This window comes from Rattus norvegicus, chromosome 9 (assembly GCF_021556685.1).
Source record: "Rattus norvegicus strain SHRSP/BbbUtx chromosome 9, alternate assembly SHRSP_T2T, whole genome shotgun sequence".
Lineage (NCBI taxonomy): Eukaryota > Metazoa > Chordata > Mammalia > Rodentia > Muridae > Rattus > Rattus norvegicus.
Window position 1 is genome coordinate 63759753 of NC_141542.1, and position 13703 is coordinate 63773455.

Consider the following 13703-nt stretch of genomic DNA (forward strand, 5'->3'; position numbering starts at 1 on the left):
TGAATGTGAGGAATTGTCTCTCTAAGAACCAGAAACATTCTAATCATGGTGTGGAGGATCAGGGATTGACTGGCTCACTTTCATTGAGGACAGAGCAAATAATTAATGCTTGTCGTGATCTATAGCTCAGGGAAAAGTCTGGGGTTTGAACATTGGAGGGACAGAAAGTTAGCTTCTGATGAGAAGTTAGTTGAAAAGTTGTTGGGTACATTTCCTCTCTGTCCTTCCCCACTGAGAATGTGGAATGTGGTTGGTTACTCCCTCTGTGAGGTAATACTCATTGCCTCTAGGGACTGTAGTTAACATGACTCTACCTGGCAACACTAGTGAGACCCAGCTTGTCTGAGCCAAGATACAACATACTTGCCCTCAGAAGAGGACAATTTTTTCCTCCTTTGTCCTAGGGCTGTTATCATACAAGGCTCTATAGAAAAACATTAATAATGTTAAAATTCTGTCATTCATTTTGAAATGAACAAGGCTTTCATGATACATCTTGTCTTTGAAGATGAGAATACAAGACAACAGGTAATCACAAAAGCAAGTCTTGGGGTTGGGGATTTAGCTCAGTGGTAGAGCGCTTGCCTAGAGTGCTTGCCTAGCAAGCACAAGGCCCTGGGTTCGGTCCCCAGCTCCGGAAAAAAAAAAAAGAGAAGAAAAAAAGCAAGTCTTTGTCTTAGTTAAGGTTACTATTAACAACAAAACAAGGCAGCATAGATTAATGATGATAAAAAGATTTCTCTCTGCTGTGGAGGAGTCTGGTACTGGTGGTGACATGGTCAAGCTCTAGTGGGGACACTTTTTGACTCAAAGATTGCTGTTACCTTGTTGTGTGTGAAAAAGTGAAGAAAGAAGAGGGTGAACAAGTTTTCTTGTGTCTTTTATAAGGATACTGTCTTAACTCCTGTGTTAGTTTCCTGTGCGATGTAAAATAACCATGACAGACTCAGTGATGAAAGGCTTTATTTAGTGCACAGATCCAGGTTACAGTCCACCGTGGCATAGAAGCAAGCCCTGGTAGCAGAGCGTGTAGCGGCTGGTCACATTTCATTTACGTTGAAGACAGGGACGAACACATATTTACTCAACTAATTTTTCCCCTTTAACACCTCTGAGGAATGAGTCTGCCTACAGTGGACAGGTCTTCCCACCTCAATTAATGTAGTTAAGACAGTCTCTAATATATTCTCAAAGACTAATCTTAATCTAAATAATCCTTAACTCGTCCTTCCTCCTAGGTATCTAGTTAACAACACTTACCATCACAATCTACAAACACAGCACTTTTGTTTTTCAAGAGAGGATTCCTCTTTGTACTCCTAACTGTAAGTAAACGGGATCTATAGACCAGGTTGACCTTGACCCAGAGATCCATCTGCCTCAGCCTCCCAAGTGGTGGGATTAAAGGCATGTGACGCCACTCCCCAGCTAAACACATCAGTCATTTTAAAATTTTTATTGGATATTTTAAGTATTTACATTTCAAATGCTATCCTCTCCCCCCCATCCCCCCTCCACCTGTTTCCAAGAAGATGCTCACATCCCACACATCCACTCCCACCTCAACACTCTGGCATTCCCATGCACTGGGAAAATGAGCCTTCATAGGACCAAGGGCTTCTCTTCCTACTGATGCCAGTCAATGCCATCTTCTGCTACATACGCTGCTGAAGCAATGGGTCACTCCAAGTTTACTCACTGGTTGGTGGTTTAGTCACTGGGAGCTCTGGGTGTGGGGATCTGGTTGGATGATTGTTGTTCTTCCTATGGGGTTACAAACCCCTTCAGCTCCTTCAGTCCTTTCTCTAACACCGCCATTAGGGTCCCCGTGCTCATCTGATGGTTAACTGCAAGCATCCTCATCTGTATCAGTAATGTTCTGGCAGAGGCTCTCAGGAGACATCCATATCAGGCTCCTGTCAGCAAGCATATCTTGGCATCAACAATAGTGTCTGGGTTTGGTGGCTGCAAATGGGATGGCTCCCCAGGTGGGGCAATTTCTGGATGATCTTTTCTTCAGTCCCTTCCCCACTCTTTGTCCCTGTATTTCCTCCTGGGAGTATTATGTTCTCCCTTCTAAGAAAAACGGAAGCATCCACATTTTGGTCTTCCTTTTTCGTGAGCTTCATATGATCTGTGAATTATTTCTTGAGTATTCCAAGCTTTTGGACTAATAACCACTTATCAGTGATTGCATACCATATGTGGTATTTTGTGACTGAGTTACCTCACTCAGGATGATATTTTCTAGTTCCATCCGTTTGCCTAAGAATTTCATGCAGTCATTGTATTTAATAGCTGAGTAGTACTCCATTGTGTAAATGTACTACATTTTCTGTATCCATTCCTCTGTTGAAGGACATCTGGATTCTTACCACCTTCTGGCTATTATAAATAAGGCTACTATGAACATAACATGTGTCCTTGCTATATGTTGGAGGATCTTTTGGGTGTATTCCCAGGAGTGGTATAGCTGGGTCCTCAGGTAGTACTATGTCCCAGTTTTTTGAAAAAAATGTCAGACTGATTTCCAGATTGGTTGTACCAACTTGCAATCCCACCAACAATGGAGAAGTGTTCCTTTTTCTCTAGATCCTCGCCATCACCTGCTGTCACCTGAGTTTTTGATCTTAGCCATTCTGTCTGGTGTGAGGTGGAATCTCAGGGTTGTTTTGATTTGCATTTCCCTGATGACTAAGGATGGTGAACATTTCTTTAGGTGCTTCTTGGCCATTCAGTATTCCTCAGCTGAGAATTCTCTGTACCCTGTTTTGTAATAGAATTATTTGAATCTGTGGAGTCTAACTTCTTCAGTTCTTTGTATATATTACATATTAGTCCTCTATTGGATGTGGGATCGGTAAAGACCCTTTCCCAATCTGTTGGTTGCCATTTTGTCCTATTGACAGTGTCCTTTGCAGTTTTATGAGGTTCCATTTGTCGATTCTTGATCTTATAGTATGAGCTGTTGGTGTCCTGTTCAGGGAAATTTCCCCTGTGCCTATGTGTTTGAGGCTCTTCCCCACTTTCTCTTCTACTAGTTTCAGTGGAACTGGTTTTATGTGGCAGTCTTTGATCCACTTAGACTTGAGCTTTGTACAAGGTGATAAAAATGGGTCAATTTGCATTCTTCTACTTGTTGACCTCCTGTTGAACCAGCCCCATTTGTTGAAAATACTGCCTTTTATCCTTTGGCTGTTTTAACTCCTTTGTCAAAGATCAAGTGACCGTAAGTGTGTGAGCTCATTTCTGGGTTTTCAACTAAATTCTATTGATCTACCTGGCTATCTCTATACCAATACCATGCAGATTTTTATCACAATTACTCTGTAATACAGCTTGAGGTCAGGGATGGTGATTCCCCTAGAAGTTCTTTTATTGTTGAATATACTTTTAGATGTTCTCAGTTTTTTTGTTATTACAAATGAGTTTCCAAATTACTCTTTCTAACTCCATGAAGAATTAAAATTTTGATGGGGATTGCATTGAATCTGTAGATTGCTTTAACCAAGATGGCCATTTTTACTATATTAATCCTATCAATCCATAAGCATGAAAGATCTTTCCATTATCTGAAATCTTCTTCAATTTCTTTCTCCATAGATAAAATTCTTATCATACAGATCTTTCACTTGCTTGGTTAGAGTCAAACCAAGGTATTTTTTATTATTGGTTACTATATTAAGGGTGTTGTTTCCCTTATTTCTTTCTCAGCCTGTTTATCCTTTGAGTAGAGGAAGGCTACTAATTTGTTTGAGTTAATTTTATATCCAGCCACTTTGCTGAAGTTATCAGGTTTAGGAGTTCTCTGGTGGAATTTCTGGGGTCACTTAAGTATACTATCATATCATCTGCAAATAGTGATGTTTTGACTTCTTCTTTCCAATTTGTATCCCTTTGACCTCTTTTTGTTGTCTAATTGTTCTGACTAGGACTTCAAGTATTATATTGAATAGGTAGGGAGAGGGTAGGCAGCCTTGTCTAGTTCCTGATTTTAGTGGGATTGCTTCAAGTTTCTCTCTATTTACTTAGATATTGAATATTGGTTTTCTGTATATTGCTTTTACTATGTTTAGGTATGGGCCTTGAATTCCTGATCTTTCCAAGACTTTTAAGATGAAGGGATGTTGAATTTTGTCAAATGTTTTCTCAGCATCTAATGAGATGATTGTGTGGTTTTTTTACTTTGAGTTTGTTCATATAATGGATTAGCTTAATGAATTTTTGTATATTGAATTGTCCCTGCATCCCTGGGATGAAGCCTACTTGATCATGGTGAATGATCATTTTGATATATTTTTAGATTTGGTTTGCAAGAATTTTATTAAGTATTTTTGCATGAATATTTTGAGGGAAATTGGTCTGAAGTTCTCTTTCTTTGTTGGGTCTTTGTGTGGAAGCTGGACAATGCTCTACCAATAACCACTTGGTCAAGGAAGAAATAAAGAAATTAAAGATTTTTTTAGAATTTAATGAAAATGGAGTCACAACATACCCAAAGTTATGGGATACAATGAAAACAGTGCTAAGAGGAAAACTCACAGCTCTGAGTGCCTCCAAAAAGAAACTGGACAGAGCACTAACAGCTTGACAGCACATCTGAAAGTTCTAGAAAAAAAGAAAAAGAAACAAATACACTCAAAAAGAGTAGACAGCAGGAAATAATCAAACTCACAGCTGAAATCAACCAAGTAGAAACAAAAAGAACTATACCAGAAAATATCATCCTGAAAGACCCTCAGACAGAGGAGACTCTTGCTCCAGTCCTGAGGACACTCACCACCCCACAAACACATGGGACTCAGTCTTGATGTAAAAACAAGAGGTTTACTTTGGGATACCAATGCACTGGGGCTTGACACGGTCCTCACGCAGGAGGGATGCGAAGAGCCTCGAACAACAGAAATGTACAGCTTAAATAGTCACTTAAGATTATACAGTTTCACTGAATATACAAAATTGAAACTAGCTGGTCATAGATTACACAGCATTACAATTTACGGTTTCCTTTCTTTCAACATGGAAGTGTTTGATTTAAATAATCAAATGTTATTCAAAATATTTGGAAAAAATATAAAAGGCCACAAACAAAGAAAAAAAAAGATTATACAGTTTCAGCTATTTCGTGCCAAGGATAACTAGGCAGATGTTTCTCGTCCTGGAATTCCTGGGATAAGGCCGTAACCACATCAATGCAGCTATTTCAGTACCAAGGACGTCTGACTTGATATATGTTTTCTTATCCTGGGGTTCCCAGGACAAGGACCAAGGATATCTGTCTTGGCAGGTGTTTCTCTTCTGGAGTTCCTAGAACAAGGCTATAGCTATGTCAGCACAGCTGCATTCAGTACCAAGGACATCTCACTTCTATAGTGGTCAGTTAGCTTCCCAGAGATGTTTCCTGTCTTGTAATTGCCCTGCAGTAAATATGTTCTATACCATCTGTTCTTATGGTCCGGCAGCTTCCTAGAGAGTGGGTAGGAATGTGCGTTCTGTACTTTCTGGTCTATTGTCTAACATCTAGGGGCTAAGCAAGGGCCAGCTTAAAAGATTCTCATTCTTAAGAAATGGCTGCACTAATATCAAACGGGGATCTTTCAATCCTAAGTGAGGTAACCCAATCACAGAAAAACACACATGGTATGCCCTCAGTGATAAGTGGATATTATCCCCAAAGCTCAGATTACACAAGATACAATCCACAGACCACATGAAGTTCAAGAAGAAGGATGACCAAAGTGCCCATACTTCAGTCTTTCTTAGAAGGGGAAACAAAAACATTCATAGGAGGAGATATGGATACAATGTTTGAAGCAGAGACTGAAGGAATGGCCCTTTAGAACCTGCCTTACCTGGGGATCCAGCCCATATACATACAGCCACCAAACCCAGACAATATTGCTCATGCCAAGAAGTGAATGCTGACAGGAGCCTGATATAGCTGCCTCCTGAGAGGATCTGCCAGAGCATGACAAATACAGAGGTGAATGCTAGCAACCAACTGTTGAACAGAGAATGGGGTCCTTATTGGAGGAGTTATATAAAGGATTGAAGGTGCTTGCAACCCCATAAGAACATCAATACCAACCAACCAGAGCTCCCAGGGTCTAAACCACCATCCAAAGAGTACACATGGACAGACCCATGGCTCCAGCTGCATATGTAGCAGAGGATGGCCTTGTTGGGCACCAATGGGAGTAGCTGCTAAGGCTGGACCTCCCCCCACCCCAGTGTAGGGGAATGTCAGGGAATATAGTCGGGAATGGGTGGGTTCTTGGGTGGTGGAACACCCTCATAGAAAAAGACAGGGTGGGGGAAATGGGGCTTATGGACGGGAAACCTGGAAAGGGGATAATATTTGAAATGTAAATAAAATATATCCAATAAATAAATAAATTAATTAATTAATAAAAAAATCATAAAAATCAACAAAACTAGGAGCTGGTTCTCTGAGAAAATCAACAAGATAGATAAACCCTTAGCCAGACTAACCAGAAGGCACAGAGATAGTATCCAAATTTAACAAAATCAGAAACGAAAAGGGAGACATAACAACTGACACTGAGGAAATTCAAAAAATTATCAGATCCTGCTATAAACACACTATTTTAACCCACAACCTTCAACCTCTTATTACCATAGGCTCATGACTGTTTTTTACTATAAAAATATACTCGTTACAACTTAAAAGTCCCCATATCCCACTGTGATGGTTTGAATAGCTTCATGTATTTCAATCTTTGGCCATATGGAGTGGTACTATTAGGAGGTGTGGCCTCATTGGAGTACTTCAATATGTAGATGTGCTGTAAAGTCTTCTATGCTGAGATTCTGTCCAGTGTGGAATGAGAGTCTCCTCCTGGATGCTTTTAGTTCAAGATGTAGAATTCTCAGCTAGTTTTCTAGTACTAAATCTGCCCACATAATACCATGCTTCCCACCATGAGGATATTGGGCTGACACTCTGACAATGTAAGCCAGCCCCAATTAAATGTTTTGTTTTATAAAAGTTTCCTTGGTTATGGTGTCTCTTCACAGTAGTACAGTTCAAGCTAAGATACCCAACTTTATTCTCATAGTCATGAAGAGTTCCAAAACTTTAAAAATTTAAAGTCTCTTAACTGTGAACTCCTATTAAAACAAAACAAAACAAAACAAACAACAAACAACAACAACAAAAAAACAAGTTACATGCTTGTTCAACATATAATGACACAGAATAAACATTTTTATTTCCAAAGAGAAGATTTGGAACTTAGAAAGAATAAAAATACCAAAGCAGAACTAAATTCCTACAGGGCAAGCATGAAAGTCTGCAGCTCTTTGTGCAACATCTGGAGCTTGTGATGTTATCAGTGTGACTGCAAAAGATTTGGAAGCCCTATTTCTCCAACCTTGCTACTTATAGCACACGAAGCTTCTATTTTAGGTCCACTCTACTCCATACTTGCAGCTCTCCTTGGCAGACCTGACATGGACCTTGGATCTCAGATATTCTGGGATCTCCACTCTCACTTGGGCGTCATGTTCACACAATAGCATCTCAAGGTCTCTCTCCAGGGTTTGCAAAGCTGCCACACAGTGCCTGGCCTCAGCTGATCTCCATGATCTCCTCAATTTTGCATCTTCTGTGCCCTCAAAACCAGCACCATGTGAAAACATTGTCAATTTCTGCTACCAGCTTCAAATCAGCCCAGCTCCTTACAGCAGCAATCTAAGCTTCTGTGTTCTTCTTACCAAGAACGCACTTCCCTGTTGTCTCCGTGTCAAGTACCAGGTTTCGATAAAATCTCCTTAACAGTTATAGATGCCTGTAGGTTTTTCTGTTTTTTTGCACCCTTCCTGTTTGAAATTTTACCTTTCCCACACAGCTTTCCTCCACCAAACAAATTAGCTCATCAACTTTAAATCTGACTTCACTTAAGTTCTTAGGACACGAACAGAACAAGATAGGATCCTTGACAAACTTCACACCAATGGCCCCAGTCAAGTTCATGACAGAGTCCTTAGTCCTCTCTTTGAAACCTCAGGAGCCAGACCTTCACTATCCTTCACTTCTCTATCCACTGTTGTCTTCAGCGATGCCACTAGGACATCCTATTAAGCCCTGTTTACGATACTCAGTGGTTTTTCTATCCCAAAGTTCAAAATTCTTATACATTCCTCTCACAACAGTTGCAAAGGCCTAAAAGGCACAAAGGTCAGCTTTATCAGAAAGACAAACCCATTTCTCACTAGAAGTTTCTTTCTGCTTTTTTTTTTCTTTCTCCTGTTTCTTGGATAAAAGACCCAGCCAAAACCAACTTATGAGAGAAAGGATTTATTTAGCTCATGATTAGAGGTTATATTCCACCATGGCATGTAAGTTGTATATGGCAGGAGCTTGAAGTACCTAGTCACATTACATGTGCAGTCAGGAGAGAGAAATGAATGCACATATGCACGCTCAGCTTGCTTTCTCAATCCATACAATCCAGAATCCAGTGCTTAGGTCCCACCCATGGTAGACAGGTCTTCCCACCTCAAGATAATAAAGACAACCCTTTATAGACATTCTCAGAGACTATCCTTAATCTAGACAATCCATCATAAATCTTCCCATGGCTCTGTTAACAATACTAACCATCATAACTATTAATTCTATTATGGAGGGCTTATTTTTGTGACCTTATTTACCCTACCAAGTCCTCATCTCTAAGTGTCCTACAGTGTAGGTTAATGTCAACATATGAGCTTATAGGGTGGGTTACAGCCATTTTGGCCATGCAGTCCTACAAAGCTAAATCCCAGCTACTTATTTGGATCATATTTGATGACTTTTTCTCCACCTGTTATGCACTGCCAAGAGCTTTGGCACGTGACAAAGACATACTTAGGCCCCCTAACCTTTTCTTCACCTTTATCCCTGCACACATAACGTGTTCCAGGGGATTTTCTTGTTTGTTTGATACCAGTAATGTTTCCACTACTTCCTGTTCCTTTGCTCTCCCTTCCCATCTGCTATCAGTGAGAATGTATAAATGCGAAGAGGGCTTCACTTAATTTTCTCTTAAAGAGAAAACTTAATCAGTATTGACTGTAGAACAGAGTCATGTGCATTTTATGAAAGAGAAAGCTGGTTACTTTGCCCTGTGTGGTCATAGGGTGATAGAGTGGGGATGGAGATGTCTGGGGGATCTTACTGTTAGAGTCTGGGCTTTCTGGTTGCTTTACTTAAATTAGACTTCTTGTAGCCAATCTTGATCCAGAGATCAGGCTGGTTGGGAATCTAATAGGCTGATAAGAAACTAAATTGAATTTCTTGTTCACAAAAACTGGGTGGCCTCACCTCAGATGGAGCTGAAATTTGTCTGTAACTGGGTTCTCTTTGGAATTGGATCAGCCGTTCCCTAGAGACAGAATTTTAATTAAGATATCCATCCTTATCAGTAACTGTCCTTAATGTGGAGGCTAGTCCCTAGATTGAGGTGGTGATTTATGTCAAACCTGAAAAGATTTTAGGGGGTTCTTAGGACTTCAAGGAGCTTTCAGGGAGCTTTCAGGGAGCCAGCCGAGAGGGGCAAAGCTCTGTGCTTCTTTGTTTAGTACATCTAATACAGCTACTGTCCCAGTGAGAATGCTGCAAAGCTTCAAATAAAATGTAAAAGGATAAAACAGGAAGAGATTTTACAGAATGTCAGGAAACCCAAATAATGAGATCACGAGGTTAGCGCAGCAGCACTGGGTGGCTGCCTACCTCTTAAGAAAGACCATTGGGTCCCTTCTTAACATGACTCTGGGCTCTCAGAGACCTTCGAAACTTGCCTATTTAGTTGTTTTGCAAAGAAAAATATCTTTGTTTTACTCTGATTAAATGCAGTTGTTTATTGTGACAGTCTTTTTAAAATTTTGCTTAGTGTGTGGTGCACGTGTGCACATGGGAAGCTACGGTTCACCATTAGGCGTCTTTCATTGGCGTTCTCCATCTTATTTTTTGAGACAGGGCTTCTCGCTGAGTTTGGAGTTTATATTTTTGCAAGACTAGCTGGCCAGGAAGCCCTCAGAGATCCCAGGGGTCTGGGTCTGGGATTATAGGCTTTTTAGATGGCTACTTAGGATCCAAACTCAGATGTTCACATTCATGCAATGAGTACTTTCCTGACCAATGCCTGACCCCAACCCTAGTGTAAAAAAGGTTTTAAGGTTCTGAAAATGTGCAGCTTTCTTAATTTCTATTAATTTTCACTTCCTTTTGCCTTGGTTACCTTGCTTCACTCAAGGGACAGACAGAGGATTCCTTCATCTTTTGTGTCAATCTCCATTACATATGTTTATAATTAGTGTGTGTGTGTGCACGTGTATGTACATGTGTGTGCATGCGTGTATATGTGCATGTTTCTTCTCTTTTTACTTGAAGTATGAAAACTCAAACCCAACCAGAAGTCCCATTAAGCCTAAGAGTCTGAGAAGACTGAGGCAGAAATAACTGCAGGCCGATGAGTTATAGAGGAAAATAACTTGTGAGGACAAAGCTTGCCCAAGCATTTTCTCCCAGACCATTGTGCTGTGGTTGGGATTTCTGCAGCATGATTGGTTGTGCCTCTAACTCCACACTCATGCACAACACTGCCCTCATCATTGCAAATCCATCCATCCATTTTCTAACATTGTTTTTGTAATTTAAGATCTTTCTGGGAGTCTGTTATCAGTCTTAACAAATCACCTAGCCTGGTGCTTGTGGGAACTACTTTCTGTTCTGTTCCGTTCTTTGTTTTATTGAGATGGGGCTTCAATATGTAGCCAAGACTGGACTCACTCCTGATCCTACTCCCTCGTCCTACCAAGTCCTGGGTTTGTAGGCTGGTGCCATTGCACCAGGCTAGAAGGCTTTATTGAATTGTTCAAACCACAGGATCAGCCACTAGAGATTCAAAAGCTTTGGTAGCAGCCCATCTTCTTTTCAAATCCTGGTAACTCAACTCAGCAGGGGCTATGGCCTGCGTGGGCTGAGAGACTAGGAGCTAGATGGGAGAGATTGTTACTTAGGACCAAGGCCAGATTTAACAGGCCAGTGAGGCTTGGGAAAGCTATATGAAAAGCATTGGTTTTGGACTCAGGCCTGGGTTCATATTTAAGTCCAAGCACACATCAGCAGTTGCCTTGTGTTTCCCATTGCCTTCTGCTTTAAACAGAAGCCATCGGCCCATGGACTATTTGTAAGGGTTGTGTGAGATGGCGTGTAGAAGGCTCTGTGGGTCTCAACACACAGCTGCTCCATGACTAGAACTTATCATTGACTCTGAGTTACAGTAACTTGCTTTCTATCAGAGGTTAACAGCCAAGTGACAAATCCTAAGCCAAAAACTACTTCTAGGTAGGCAAACAGTTTCTTATGCTGAATTAATTACCTGAAGTTCTTCAAGTACCAACTTTTCAAATCTTTGGCATTTGATTTGATTTCTGAGGAGAATCTTTAATAAAGCAAAACTGTTTTCTTAGCCAATGGCCACAGTGAGCCTCATCCGGTCCTTGCATGGTGCACAGACTGGAGAATAAAATTCCAAGGAGAGACTTAAGTATTTTGATAACATCAGACAAACTGATTTAAACACTGTAGGCATCGAGGTAATGGAAATTGAGTCCCACTGAAAAGCACATCTGCCTCAGAAAAACAGAAAACATGTAAAACAGTGTGACATCTGAGTGACATGTGTGGTGACAATGATCATCTCAAGATTTACCGATGTCTCATACCCATATTTTACCAATACACAGGAGTGGGGCAGAGCATGTATGCACTCTCATGCACATGTGCAAGCACACACACACACACACATACACACACACACACGGGCACTTGTGAGGAGTTGTTTTGGTCTTTGATTTGGTGAACTGTTAGACAAGAACTTTCTCTTGGCAGTGTGATTTAGGTTGACATTGAGTTTCAAAGCCTTCTCAGGCACAGGGTGAACTGGGAGGAGTGGGAAGGCTGTGTAAGTTTGCAGGAAGAACGGCTGATGCTATGTTCATACTCAAAGAGCTCTTCACAAGGAAGCATTCTTAGGTGTCTTGGACAACAGAACGTGTTCAAAAATCAACATGTGTGGCTGGGGAGAAGGCAGACGCTCGGGCTCTATTGCAGCTCACAACTGTGTGTAACTCTAGTCTCTCTTCTAGGCACCAGACTTACTTGTGATACACAGAAATACACGCAGGCAAAACATCCATACTCATAAATATTTTTTAAAGGATCAACATGTATTACAACCTCGGTATTGTATTTGCATTTCAAAACCCTGGTCTGGGTCTGAACAAAGTGTCTTTCACCTACTCACAGACAGGTATCCAGGTCTCTCTGCCAAATCTGAATGAAATCCTGGCACATGTAGGAAAAGTTCATGACTGAAGAGACCATTTTAGCCTGAATATCCTCAAGCCCCGTGGGCAGAGGGTGTCAGATTCTCTGCAGCACCTTCTACCCAACTCCTTTTTCATTCACACTGATCTAAACCAACCTCTAGTCTCCAGAGAAAAGTCGGCTCTTTCGGGGACCACTGGCTTGAAATCTGGCTTCCGGATATGAGGAAGGAGGGGAGAGCGGCACGCCAAGAAGACTGGCTGTGTGAAACGCTGGAGGCCTGGGGACTGTCTCCCATCCTCAGCCCACTGTGCATCAATCAGGGTAGCCTGGCACTGGTGGGGTCTCTAAGACAAACTCTTGGCTATCAGTGGAAAGGGGAGAGGGTGTCAAGCCTGGATCTGACAGTCACAGTATGGAGCCAGAACTCCCTCCTCTGGTGTCAGCCTCTTTCTTAGACCAGAGGTTAGGAGTGGATGACTTCTCATAAAGATGGTCCAGTGTGACCTTGAATAGAACAGGGTTAGCATACACGTGGGGCTAGGGAGAGAGTCCAGTGTGTAAAGTACTTACTGTGCGAACAGGAGACTGGAATTGGCATCCTCAGCAGCCGTGTAAAACCCCAGGTGTGGCAGTGTGCCTGTAACCTCAGTGCTGGGGAGACGAATACGGAAGCCCAGGGGCTTGCTGACAAGCCAATCTAGGCATATCCACAGCTCCAGGTTCAGTGAAAGACCCTTTGTCACAATAGGAGGAGAGTGATAGAATAAAACATCTAACATGGACCCTTGGCCTCCACATGAAGTCATGGGCATTCCTGCCCTCCCCCCCCACCCCAGGTACACACACACACACACACACACACACACACACACACACACACTACACACACACATACACACACACACACACACACACACACACACACACACACACCCTCCAACACACACTCGCACTTACAAAGAAAATAATATGCTTGTGTCTGGAGTTCCGTTATGATGAAAGCCAGAGACTAACATTTTCTTTTCTGCCCTGCTAACTAGGATGGATAGCCACAAATTTCTCTCTTCTCCCCCAGAGCCCATCACCCAGGGTCGGGCTAGAGATCACTTAAAATGATAGCAGCATAGGCTAACTGAACCTTAAGACTGAGAAAGATAAAGGTAAACAATTAACACAGGATTTAAGCCTAAGGGTAAAATCTTGCATTTGATCATAATTATTTAGCAAGGTGTGCTTGAAATATATGTGAATGCATGATCCATTTAGATATAATCTTATGCATTACAACAGTTGCTTATCAAACAAATCAATTTGATATTCACATTCTGTTTGTCCGATGCCATTCATTACACGAAATGACAAA

The 13703-nt window shown here is 41.4% G+C and overlaps 1 protein-coding gene across 1 annotated transcript in view; it reads left to right on the forward strand.

Moving 5' to 3' along the window:
- Window positions 1-337: 337 nt before the first annotated feature.
- Window positions 338-13703, forward strand: part of Akap19 (A-kinase anchoring protein 19) — a 39633-nt gene continuing 26267 nt past the window's right edge. The window contains 2 exon segments of the mRNA NM_001399376.1: window positions 338-528; window positions 1239-1325. The gene's annotated coding sequence lies outside the window, so the exon portion shown is untranslated.